The sequence below is a fragment of the Sorex araneus genome, chromosome 1 (assembly GCF_027595985.1).
Source record: "Sorex araneus isolate mSorAra2 chromosome 1, mSorAra2.pri, whole genome shotgun sequence".
In the NCBI taxonomy this organism is placed as follows: Eukaryota; Metazoa; Chordata; class Mammalia; order Eulipotyphla; family Soricidae; genus Sorex; species Sorex araneus.
The window spans coordinates 116,022,299-116,034,533 of record NC_073302.1 but is presented as its reverse complement, the minus strand read 5'-3'; the positions used below and the strand labels follow the sequence as shown (position 1 = coordinate 116,034,533).

At 34.0% G+C, this 12,235-nt stretch overlaps 1 protein-coding gene across 1 annotated transcript in view; it reads left to right on the top strand.

Moving 5' to 3' along the window:
* Positions 1-242: 242 nt before the first annotated feature.
* CDH9 (cadherin 9) overlaps positions 243-12,235 on the top strand; it is a 143,484-nt gene continuing 131,491 nt past the window's right edge. The window contains exon 1 of the mRNA XM_004605566.2: positions 243-399. The gene's annotated coding sequence lies outside the window, so the exon portion shown is untranslated. The remainder of the gene's footprint in view (positions 400-12,235) is intronic.

The following is a 12,235-nucleotide window of genomic DNA, read 5'->3' as shown; positions in this document are numbered from 1 at the left end:
CCGGTTTTCTCTCCAGGGTGGGGGTCTCTGACCAAGCCCCAGGGTCTGAGTCCTCCCACTTGCATTCGCTTGCAAATCCCCCTGGCAGGAGGGATCTCTGCTGCCCCAGCCCCGAACCTGGAGCCCCGCAGCGCCCTCAGCGGTAGCATCTTCCCCGGTGAGGAACAGTCCCTTGCAAATCAGCACCGCTGAATGGAGACCAATCAGATAGAGAGTTCCTCTGGCTTCGGCTTCCTGCCTGTCGGAGTTAAAAGTGATGCTCGCGGAGGGAAGCACACTGAGATGCACGAAGATTCATCGGGGAAGAGACGCTCTGCGAAGAGAAGAGAAGGAATGAGAGCGTAGAAACGCCGGCGTGGGCAGCGCGGACCAGGCTCGTCGGTTTCACCGCTACCTAAGGTAAGGGTTAGTTATTATTTACCTTGCTTGAGGAGAACCCAAGCGATTGGCATTTGATTTCTTGTAGGGAAGTCAGACAGACACATGCCAGCATCGGTCCAAGGGACTCTGTTTTTTGCTCCCTCTCTGTCGCTCTGAAATTTTAGAGACAGGTAAGAATACGATTTGTAGAGTTTGAAGAAGGTATGGAAATACTCCGTGGAAAAACTTGGAAGGCTGGCTTCATATTTTAATTCTACAAAACTGGTACTTATCCAACATCTTCGCAGGAAGATTGCATTTACATTTTTTTAAAAAGCATCGTTAGGAAAAATAAAACTCAACTTAGCATTTGTATTAGTTGATTTGAGTGGCTTTGAATTATTCACCATATATATGTTAACATATATTAATTTGGAATAGACCCTGGTTTCTTAGAACTTTTGTTTACATAATCTAAGTCAAAACTGACAGAAATAGACACCTGAGTATTTTAATAAATGTTATTTATTAAGTTTAATATTAAAATAAAATGATATACAAATGGTAATATTACACATATGCAAGTGAACATAGAGTGGCAGGATCAGGGCGATGGCTTTATTTAGGAAGGGACGTTTCTCCAGGTATTTATTTCTTACTCAGGTCTGATTGTGCACATCTCTTGGTTATAATTGCTCTCCCATTATCATTGGTAAATGGCTCTGAATGCAGTACCTACCAGATATAAACTAAACACACACACACACACACACACTCACACACACATAGGGCGGGAGGCAGTTTCAATAGCAAAACTGGCATGCTTTATTTGAAGTGATGTGGAAATTGATTAACAATTTTTTATGCATATGCAATGAAGTCATCCATATCAATTAAGTTTTGAAAATAGACTAATCTCAAGAGAGACATAATGAGTTTGAACTCCAAGGTTATCCGTATCTTATAGTACTTACATTTTGATACCTTAACAATATATGTTCTCAGAATCTATTTTAAATATCGAAGGTGCAATAAAAATGTGGTCACCTGTCGTAGATAAGTTCACATTTCTGTGGTCAACTTTACGTGAGAACGTAGTGGACTCCAGACTTAGGGGGAAGTTGGGGTATTTTCTGGATACTTGTTACAACTCAGTATTTTATGTTTTAGGTCTTTGAGATTTCAAACAGAATTTTTCATTAGGCTTTGGAAATGTATTTAACATGAACAATGAGTCATTTGGTGACAGTAAAAATTGGTAACTTTTACATAACAGTTGACACTCATGTCTGTGGAATTACCTAGTTATCTTTCTTGAGTCAAAGTTAAGAATAAATGTGTCCAGTGCTCTTAATGTGCAAAAATGTTATTTAAAAACCTCCTGCTCTCAGTTAAAGGTAGATTCTATTTTCAGATTTAGACAATGCTTTATTTTCATAGATAAATCCTTGTATGTAGATCACAGTTGTGGCACTATGAAACTGGTTAATCTAGATATGATGGTGAGATACTTGAAAATATAGAAATGAAATGACAACATGCTGTTTAGCACAAGGAGGATAGCATTTGTATATAACATGATCAGTATGCATCTCTGGTCTTGGATAGAACATACAGATTTAACTGAAGTTTTTTTATATGGAGATCATGTAATATTTGTAAGCATTTAATAGGCTGAGATGCTGAGATAATTGTGTTACAATAATTTGAAAAAATAAAAATGATATAAAGCACATAATATGAGCAAGTCTATGGAAGTGACATGTAACTGTTTTAAAGGGTGCAGAGATTATAATTTTTTTCAAAAATTCACTAATTTAAATTTCTTGGTACTAACAAAGCAATTTCTATAATACAATATACATGTCTTGAATGGGGAATATGTTTGTTCCTCTATTAATCAGATTGATTGTTTAAAGAATACTTTTGAAATGGTTTACGTAATTATGCACCATTATTGTACTTGTCACCTAATTGACATAATTGATATACGTATGCTGTGGAGTATTGCCTATATGTAACAGGATCACGATAGTAAAGTTGTTCTCAAATTGCTTTCTTAGATGTGATATTTGATAAGATGTGTTGGATCATAAAGTCTTTTGAATGTCACCTTGTATGAAAAGGTTTCATTGAATGTTTTCCTATATACGCAAAGCTTTCCTAGCGCAGTTTCCTTCACTGGCAAACTCACCAAATGGGATTAAAAAAATCAATTGGAGGTTTTTATTTCTATCAGTTTCCCTCCCTCTCTGTAAGCATCAGTAATGTTTTGAGGCATTTCCAAACATACATGCTCAAGAATATTGCCTCAATATTTTTGTGGAGTTGATTAGAATGCTTGGGATGATACTTAAAATGATGTAAAATAAAATATGTGAGTAATAAGACAATATATTTTATGCAGAAAAGTATAAAATAAAGTGAACTAGATTTAAAAAATACATGAGTGTTCCTTGAACAAACTTTACTGTATATTGTTCTTCATAATAAAAATAACAGATAATTCTAATTTTAATATAGGTGTGTTAATGCAGTGAATCAATAATTTGTTGTTTTCTTTAAGGCTAATTTTCTTTGCTCAAGTGAGCATTTAAAATATAAATAAATCTGATATTTGAAATTAAACATGTGATCACTTTTAAGAAATGTTCAGTGTGATACTTGAAATATTTATATTTCTGACTGCATAATATATACCATGTATGTGTATATATATCACAATTTTAATCAGATTTGTTTATCTTGATGATAACCTATAAGCACAATTTTAGTATAGAGTATTAGCTTGTTTCATAATACAAAACATCTGTCTTGTAACTATTTTTAGTGGGTTTCCTTTGAAAAATGAACTAAAATAGGTAAATTAATATCAATGACATTCTTATTTATGTGTATATGATTCTGGAAATTTAAAAAAGAAATATTAACTATCTTCATGACTGATTTTATATAGTTATGTGAAGACATAATAACATGACTTGTAGAAAGTTTGTCAAATTGCATGTGAAAATTTGGCAAAACTAATTGGAAAAGATAGTGTTGAATTATCCAATTCATAACAGGAACTCGTATACTAAAGTATTAGATAGTGATGAGTTGAAACAGTGATTCCTGGTTTGTTTTAAAAATCCTAGAAAAGTTTTTTTCCCCTCATATAAGATACTTTAAGTATCTATCCCCCTGGAACCTATATTATCTTCGTTACTAAACTATGGTAAGTAATGAACAGTGAGGAAAGCATCGTAGCAGTTTCATACATTTTCATAGCAGCCCTAATGTGTTAGTGCACTTATCCCTAAATTTAGCACTGGTAAGAGATTGTCTTATAGCCACATTAGGAATGTAAAGTGCCTGAATAAAAGCACGATCTCTGGAACCTAACCAAGAAATTTTATAATAGCATTACCAAGAAACACCTCCCCAAACAGAAAACTCATGATAATGGATCTCACTGTCCAGGAAAAGATGAAGGAAACTTTGTGAGGTATCATTGCTGTGGTTTGGGCAATATAAATATTTATACATATTAAATTATACAACACACATGCACATGTAGTTTTTATTTTTCTATTCTATTTCAAATAGTATTTCATTGAAACTTATTTTATTAAAATCCGCATGTATTTATACTACATAAAGTTCACCAATAAAAGTGTTTATGATTAAGGCAAAGAGCTAATTTTTCTTTGACACTTCTCTCCTGACCTTTGCCTGCCCCTCCCCCACCTTTTAGGGGGTACTTTCTTATTCCAGTTTCAAGTTTAAAGTCATCTGCAGGAGGAAAGGGTGATTTAATAGTCTTTATTTCTTTTAATGGTAAGATAATGTTTTGAATTTCTAGTTAATGAGTGAAACACCAAGGCATATAATAGTTTCATAATTTTGAATTAGAAAGCCAGCCATTGTTTTGAACTATGCTTGACAGCTCTGAAGAGCATGGATGACCTCATTGTTTTTTAATTCCACGTACAAATTCAACTTATGATAAAAATTGCAGTGGCTGGTAATTATCTGAATTTTTTTTAGTTTGAAGGATAATATTTTCCTTATTTAGAAAATGAATTATAAGAATGATGTAACTGACAAAATTTATACTGAGCTAGGCAAGATTTTCTATATTTTATTACTTGTTAATAGAGTAACCAATGAGTAAACCACTTTCCCTCGAACACTTCTGAAACAATACCTTAGAATATCCATAAAAGACAATGTTTATAGAAACCAAGTATATCAGGAGACAAAACAATACATATAGCATTGTATAGTCTCAGTTAATAAAGGCAAATATTTTATTTCTTCGGGACAAACATAGCATGCAAGATATGCTATATTTATAAAACCGAGTATCACTTCTAAAATTGTTCAAAAAGAGCCCTCTAGCTATGTAACTTCATGATCTATATTTTTCTACCAAAGTATTTACTGTAATAATTTTAGATAATTTCCAGAAATGCATGTTATTATTTTCAAAAGAACATTCTTATGAAAGATCTCAGTTCAATATAAAGGAAACCATCTGAATTGAAACTTTTCTTGTTGTTGTTCAGGGATTTAGGGTACATACAACTATGCATCTGGATTACTACTCGTTTTACTAAGGACCCACTCCTGGTTCTGTTTGGAGAACTATTTATGCTACCAGTGACAGACCAGGGTCAGCACATGCAAAGATAGCACCTATTCCATTGTACTTTATGCTGGCCCTAGATTGTAAAATGTTTAATAATTCATTTGGCATTTTACATATCTGAATGTCGATAGCCATTTCATATTTGTTTTGTTACTGATAAATTATGTTTTGGTGAATTTCAAGTTTGATAAGTATTAAAATTGTAACAGGGATGAAATAGCTTTGCCTCATATCTATCAAAACACAGACAATAACCGAACATTTAAGGAGAAATAATTTCATGACTGCCACTTCTTTAATATTTATGCTATAATTTATTAGTGCTTTGGAAATCACCTCTGCTACAACTGAGCTGGTTTTCAAATAATTTTAACTACATAAAAGGAAATAGTATTATTCCTTCTGCTGAACAGTCCAGATGGTGTAATATGTTATATATAGGTTCAGTTATAATGATGCTTATTTGTGGAAGGGGGCACATTTAGTGGTGTTAGGGCTTATTGGTGATTTATGGGTCTGTACTTAAAGATCACTCCTTGGATATGCCCAGGAGACAATATGTTATGTTGGGGATTGGATAAGTGTTGAACTCATGCAAGACAAGTGTCTTAACCCCTGTTCTATCACCTGGAACTCAATTGCTATGTTTTCTAATATTAAATATTATTTATATTTGTATTTTTGATAATGATTACTCTGCTACAGACTAAATAATACACTACTATTGTAATATGTATGATTACATATGCAAATTATAGTTTCTATTTATTTGCATAGTTTTCAACTGAGATCTCTAATGCAATGATAAAAAAGGAAAACTATTAGTATCATAACCATAATAAATGTATTTTTCATCATAATTAAATTGAATGCAGTTTAGTTAAAACAGAGTTCTGTTAAATATAAATAGTAAATCTCAATAATTAATTGGTATTTATAATGATAGAGTGGGGGAATTTTATAACATTATAGTGAAGCTGTTATTAATACTATGTGTATATTTATTTTTATATCCAGATAGATATATCCACATGTATAATGTGTCTCAAGATTATTACTCCAAAGTTCAGTGTTTTGAATTTTATTTTTAATAGAAAATATGGAATCTTACTAAAATTGGATAGAGAAGCCAGAGAAATAGCATAGCATAGGTTGGAGGTACTTACAAATGGCACCCCAGGTAGTCTCCTAAACCCTGACATTGGTGATCCCTGAGCACAGAGCTAAGAGTAAGTCTTGAGCACCAAAACCAAAAAAAAAAAATGTAAAAGAAAATCACTGAATCACTGTATCACTGTTATCCCATTGCTCATTGATTTGCTTGAGTGGGTGCTAATAACGTCTCCATTTGTCCCTGTCACATTCAGGGTTAGGGCAATGAGGCCCATTATTGTTACTGATTTTGGTATATTGAATATACCATGGGTAGCTTGCCAGGTTCTGGCGTGCGAGATTCTGCATTGCTCTCTTTATTTTATTGTATCTGGATCTTGGCCGTTGATGAGATTGCATCGTACAGAGTGGGGGGGAGGGGAGATTGTAGGTGTGACTCCCAAGCTACTGGACAAGCTACTGGAAAATGGGGGATCAGGGTGGAGGAGATCCAGTCCCGATTTGTGCAGACTTGGAGATCTCAGTCACGGGTCCCGCATACCTGGGTTCCTAGGATGGGTTCTGTCAGTTCCTTCATGCGTGAGGCTCATCTGAGTAAAAATAAAGTTTCATATTTGAATTTTTAGTGCTTTTAGAAAACTAAGTGAATTGCTCTGATAGAATAGTTGGGAGTAAGTATACATCAGCAAACTACATTAATTCGCATCTTCTTATGCACAAAGATGAATGTTGAAATAGAAGAAGACTAAAAAATAGAATGGAGACTTAGCAGTCGAGTCACAGCACAATTTGAATTTCATAATGATGTTTTTATCATGGTCTGACATCTTCCCAGTTCTGTGATGCTTGTAGATTTGCTGCCTTACAAATGAAGTATTGATTTAAGGAATCAACATAACCCTGTTCTCAACCCTGGCAGGTAGATGTGGATCCATCACACCCAAGAGAAAACTGTATCAAAGTTGTACATCAAAATTGATCTTGAAGCATATTTGAAAAATAACAATTATTTCACAATTTTAATGCCATATTCATACTGTTTTATCACAGTGACCAAATAACAAATAAGTACAGTTGTCTCCTTAGAATAATATAATAAAAGAGTTCATCTACATTATATTACATTCTTATCCCAAAATGAAAATTATTTTTCACTTATGAGCTGGAAAAAGTAAATTCTTATTTTATAAAGTTTAGTGGGTTTCCAAAAATATCATGTGGAAGCATGTTTTGGAAAATGAGCATTACTTTATCATTATGAAATCTGTTATTAGTCATATAATGCAGCTATTATCTAAATATAGTGATGTTTAATAAGTCATCAAAGATATATATGCACACATAATAAAAATGACAATTTTAGATAACTGTCTAATTATTCAAAAGTTTTATTGTTCACACCTAGTAATTTGAGTTGCCAACACAAACTTGCATAAAAGCACCTGTAATTATATCATAAAAAAATAAACTAAAAGTATGGACTTTAAAGCTTACTAAAAGTACAATTCAACAATCATCTTTATAGAAAAATAAATATATGTTAGAGTCATAGCTGTGATTTTTAGTAGTTTTTATGTGAGTAAAATTTCTCAAAATATATTGCACGTGTTAGATTATAAAATAATTATATGATACTAACAGACGTAAATTATACACTAGCAAAAAGAATTGTTTTTATTGTTCTAGGTTAGCTATTTTGTGCTGAAAATATCACATATATGTAGAATATGAAGTATAATTAAAATCTTTGAAGAGGTTACCCATGTCCATCTTTTCTGATCCTTTCTCTTCTGTTAAATTGGGACAATTTGGTGTCTAAGGTGGACTTTTCTTAAACTGTATATTATCCATTACCATCTATCAAATTGAATACAGATCTTTTCTAACTCTTATCAAAAACTTTATTTTTCTGTTCAATGAGGTGTAGTCTTATCTTTTCCTAGCTGCTATGAATTGCTTGCTCTTTCCTACCTTCCTTGCAACTTTAGTTTTCTTGCTATTTCTTGCTAATTTCTTGCTATTTCCATATCTACAGTTTTGCTTCTTTCCCCTTTTAGTCTCCTCCTCCCCCAAACCTCCTTCACTTCAAAGACAGACTATGTTTGAATTCAAGGATCTACCCATACCTTGGTTGCATTTTGGGTGATAATGCAGTGAATTATATCATAAAAATCGGTTTTCCAACAGAAGAAACTCCTTAGAAGAGAAGCAATTCAAACTAGTCAGTCTGTTTAGAGACCATTTTAAAAACTCGTTCTCTTTCCATCCTCTCCTACTTTAACTTTCTAATTAATTGAAAATGAGCTTTATAAGGAGTGAGTACTATCAACTTCAGAATTTAGTGGACAGTCATAAATAGAAGAATGACATAGTACACTACTTTTTTTTTTTTTTTTTTTTTTTGCTTTTTGGGTCACACCGGGCAATGCACAGGGTTACTCCTGGCTCTGCACTCAGGAATTACCCCTGGCGGTGCTCAGGGGACCATATGGACTACTGGGAATCGAACCCGGGTCGGCCGCGTGCAAGGCAAATGCCCAACCCGCTGTGCTATCCCTCCAGTCCCCATAGTACACTACTTCTAAGAAGAAGGTTTAATTCAGCCCAGGAATGCAGTCTGCATGTATATAGCCGGATGAAATTTCTGCAATATCATTCAGAAAATGTAAGTTTTAGAATTTAGACTATCCTTGTATACTTAATATGCATAATCGGTGTGTACTTCTGGCACAGGAGGAAGAGCAAAGATACAATGAACTGTTCTGCTTTTGGCCACTTGACCTTCAAAGTTCCAAAACTGATGCATGCAAGGATTATACCGTTAGAATCCCATTGTTCCTTGATTCTCTTGCACAGAAATGCCAGCCCAGTTTACAGTTCACAGGCTGAGGTGGAGGCGATGCTTCTTAAACCATCAGTACTGATTGAGGGGAGCATCTCAAGTCCATTCATAAACCTGCATGCTTCCTAATGCTCTTTGCTTTAAAACTCACAGTCAGAAACGTTTGAGATTATTTGTGATATAACTCAGTTATCTATCAGTCAGATCTTGATTTCACCGACTTAGGCAGGAATTGGGGAGTGAACAAGGGGCTTTAAAAGTGTTCAGGGAGGGGACTGGAGTGATAGCACAGTGGGTAGGGTATTTGCCTTGCACGCGACCAACCCGAGTTTGATTCCAGCATCCCATATGGTCCCCTGAGCACCGCCAGGAGTAATTCTTGAGTGCAGAGCCAGGAGTAACCCCTGTGCATTGCCGGGTGTGACCCAAAAAGAAAAAAAAAAGTGTTCAGGGAGGGAGCTAGAGCAGTAGCAAAGTGGGTAAGTCATTTGCCTTGCACGCGGCCGACCTGAGTTCGATTCCCAGCATCCCATATGGTCCCCTGAGCACCGCCAGGACTAATTCCTGAGTGCATGAGCCAGAAGTAACCCCTGAGTATTGCTGAGTGTGACCCAAAAAGAAAAAAAAAAAAAACAAAAAAAAGTGTTCAGGGAACTAGGTGACACTCTGGGGCCCAGTGGTGTTGGGGTCTTGAGGCCTGCATGTAAATTTATTACAAGGTCACCAGTTGTACATGAGGGTCAGGGATGACCAGGACTGTACCCAGAAGAGTTCAGTGCCTGTGACCTAACCTTGTGTTGTGCATTCCAGACACACTCCCCAGCCCTCTGAGCACAAGCTCTGTCCTCATTGTCTTACTTTTAAATTCACTCACTATTAAATCCTGGTTGTGTCCTAGGCTCTGTGCTGTGGGCAAACACATGAAAACCATTGTTGTTTCCAAATAACGTCAGCGATTGTGATACCATGTATTGTGAAAACATGCACTGGCTTCTAAGTTTCATATTGCTATTAGGATAACATGTGCTTCTTTCTAAGTTTGCCTTTCAGATAGATTGCCTTCGTTTAATCCTCAGCTTTTAAAGTAAATCTTTTTTTTTCCCTATCTATATTGAAAGTGATACGCCTATTCCAGGAAATCTTTGACTGTTTTATTTCTCTTTATTATATACTTATTTCATTACATTAATTTTTGGTTGAGTAACAGTTTACAGAACACCCTGTAAACTGTTATTGTTACAGTATGTGAAATGAAGTTTTGTTTGGTATCATCTTTAAAATAGAAATCAAAATTTATATGATGTATCGGAGACACAAAGACTAGATCTGAAACTCCTTTTTTGAAAGTTCCTTTTCAAGGCAGGAGCCACGGCACAGCAGAGAGGGAGTTTGCCTTATATGTGGTCCACAGAGATTTGATCCGGGCATCCGATACGGTCCCCATGTATGCCAGGAATGATCCCTGATAGCAGAGCCAGGAGTAAGCTCTGAGCACTGCCACATGTGCCCCGAAACCAAAATAAATAAATAACAGTTTATTTTAAAAGACTCCAAGACTGCATTTTTTTTTTCTCCTCACTGCTTCCTAAAGACATGTAGCACTGTAGCACTGTTGTCGCATTGTTCATCAATTTGCTTGAGCGGGCACTAGTAACATCTCCATTGTGAGACTTGTTATTACTTACTGTCTATGGCCAAACCACCCTGAGCGCGCCCAATCTCATCTTAAAGAATTATATAAAACAAATCTTTATAATTTGAAATTGACTTTACTGTATTTATAATAATGTAAATGGGCACTTAGCATAAAATTTCCTAATGAAATATCCATATAAACACACACACATGTATGTATTTTTAATTTTTTTTTGCATTCCTTCCCTAACAGAATATTTTTAGTCTGGAAATGCTACTGTTCTTAGCCTTGAAACTCTGTCTTCAGTGACTGATTTATTATATAACTTTCTCCTAATATCTGAATTATTGATAATCTCATATCTTGTTCATACCTAAATTAGTACCAATTGATATATTTAAAACATGGGGTTTTGTCAAAACATTATGATATTTTCCTCTAGGTGCACTTTCAAAATCAATTTAAACCTTTATTAAAACATGTTTCACTGAAAAATCTCCACTTTTTCTGTCTTCAAGCTCTTTTTTATAATATTTCTTATCCTAAAAATCAAACTATCAAAACAGTGGCCACAACTTACTGAAGGCCATGTCAGGTCCTTTAACTAAACAGAGTTAGAAATGATCAGAATCAAATGAGGGCCATTGTTTTTTTAAAAGAGCTCAAAGTAGAGGTTTTATATAATAACTACTCTGAAAATTTTACAAAAATATCCATTTAATGATTTACTGTGAGTTTTGTAGAAATAAATCCAAAATTTGATGATTGTCTTCAACTAAAAAGTTACGGCTGGTTTAATGGGCTATAATTTACAATATAACTTTATTGGGATAACTGTAAAAATGCACTAGACTGGTATTATCAGTATACCTAGAATTTCCTTCTTGCTCCATTATTTGTTCTATGTTCTTGGTAATCTTCAATTCCGGAATAAATTCCTCATTAGTAAGCATGAAGTAAATAATACATTTAGATAGATAATATTTTATGGGAACAAGAGCAAGTAAATTCCTAGAGTAAAAAATAAGAATTAAAACCATTTCATTATATATCTAATACATGAATTTTTGTGTTTCTTTAAATAATTCATGATTCTAGAAACTGCTAGTAAAAGATTACATTATTAACAATATCTAAAACAGCACATTATGAGGAGACACAGTTTATAGTTTATACATTAATAATTGTTACATCTTTATTACCTATATATTAATTATTATCATTAAGGCCATTGGTTAGTTCATTTGTCTAGGTAAAGAATATTGGGAGAGTCTACACAGTTGTATCTTGCTAAATTTGAGGTTTAATTTCCCTGTTTTTGAAATTAAATAAAGTAATTCTAAATGTCAGTTGCAAAATTAGGAATATGAATTTCACATACATTAACCAGTTCATTAAGTTGACAGATCCAATAGAAATATTTTACATTTTGTCTGATTTATATTGTAATTTTTTGCCATATTGACATTACTAGAGATTATTTACTATAATGGACAGATAACTATAAAGTTTATGGCCTTCAATTGGACTGAGTACATTATACATGGATTTTGAATATATAAGTGAGTTATTAAAGTCTTTCAAATCAATGGTTATAAAATTTCATAGTCTTTTACCATGATAATTTCATGTTCAGTATTTAACTATTCTT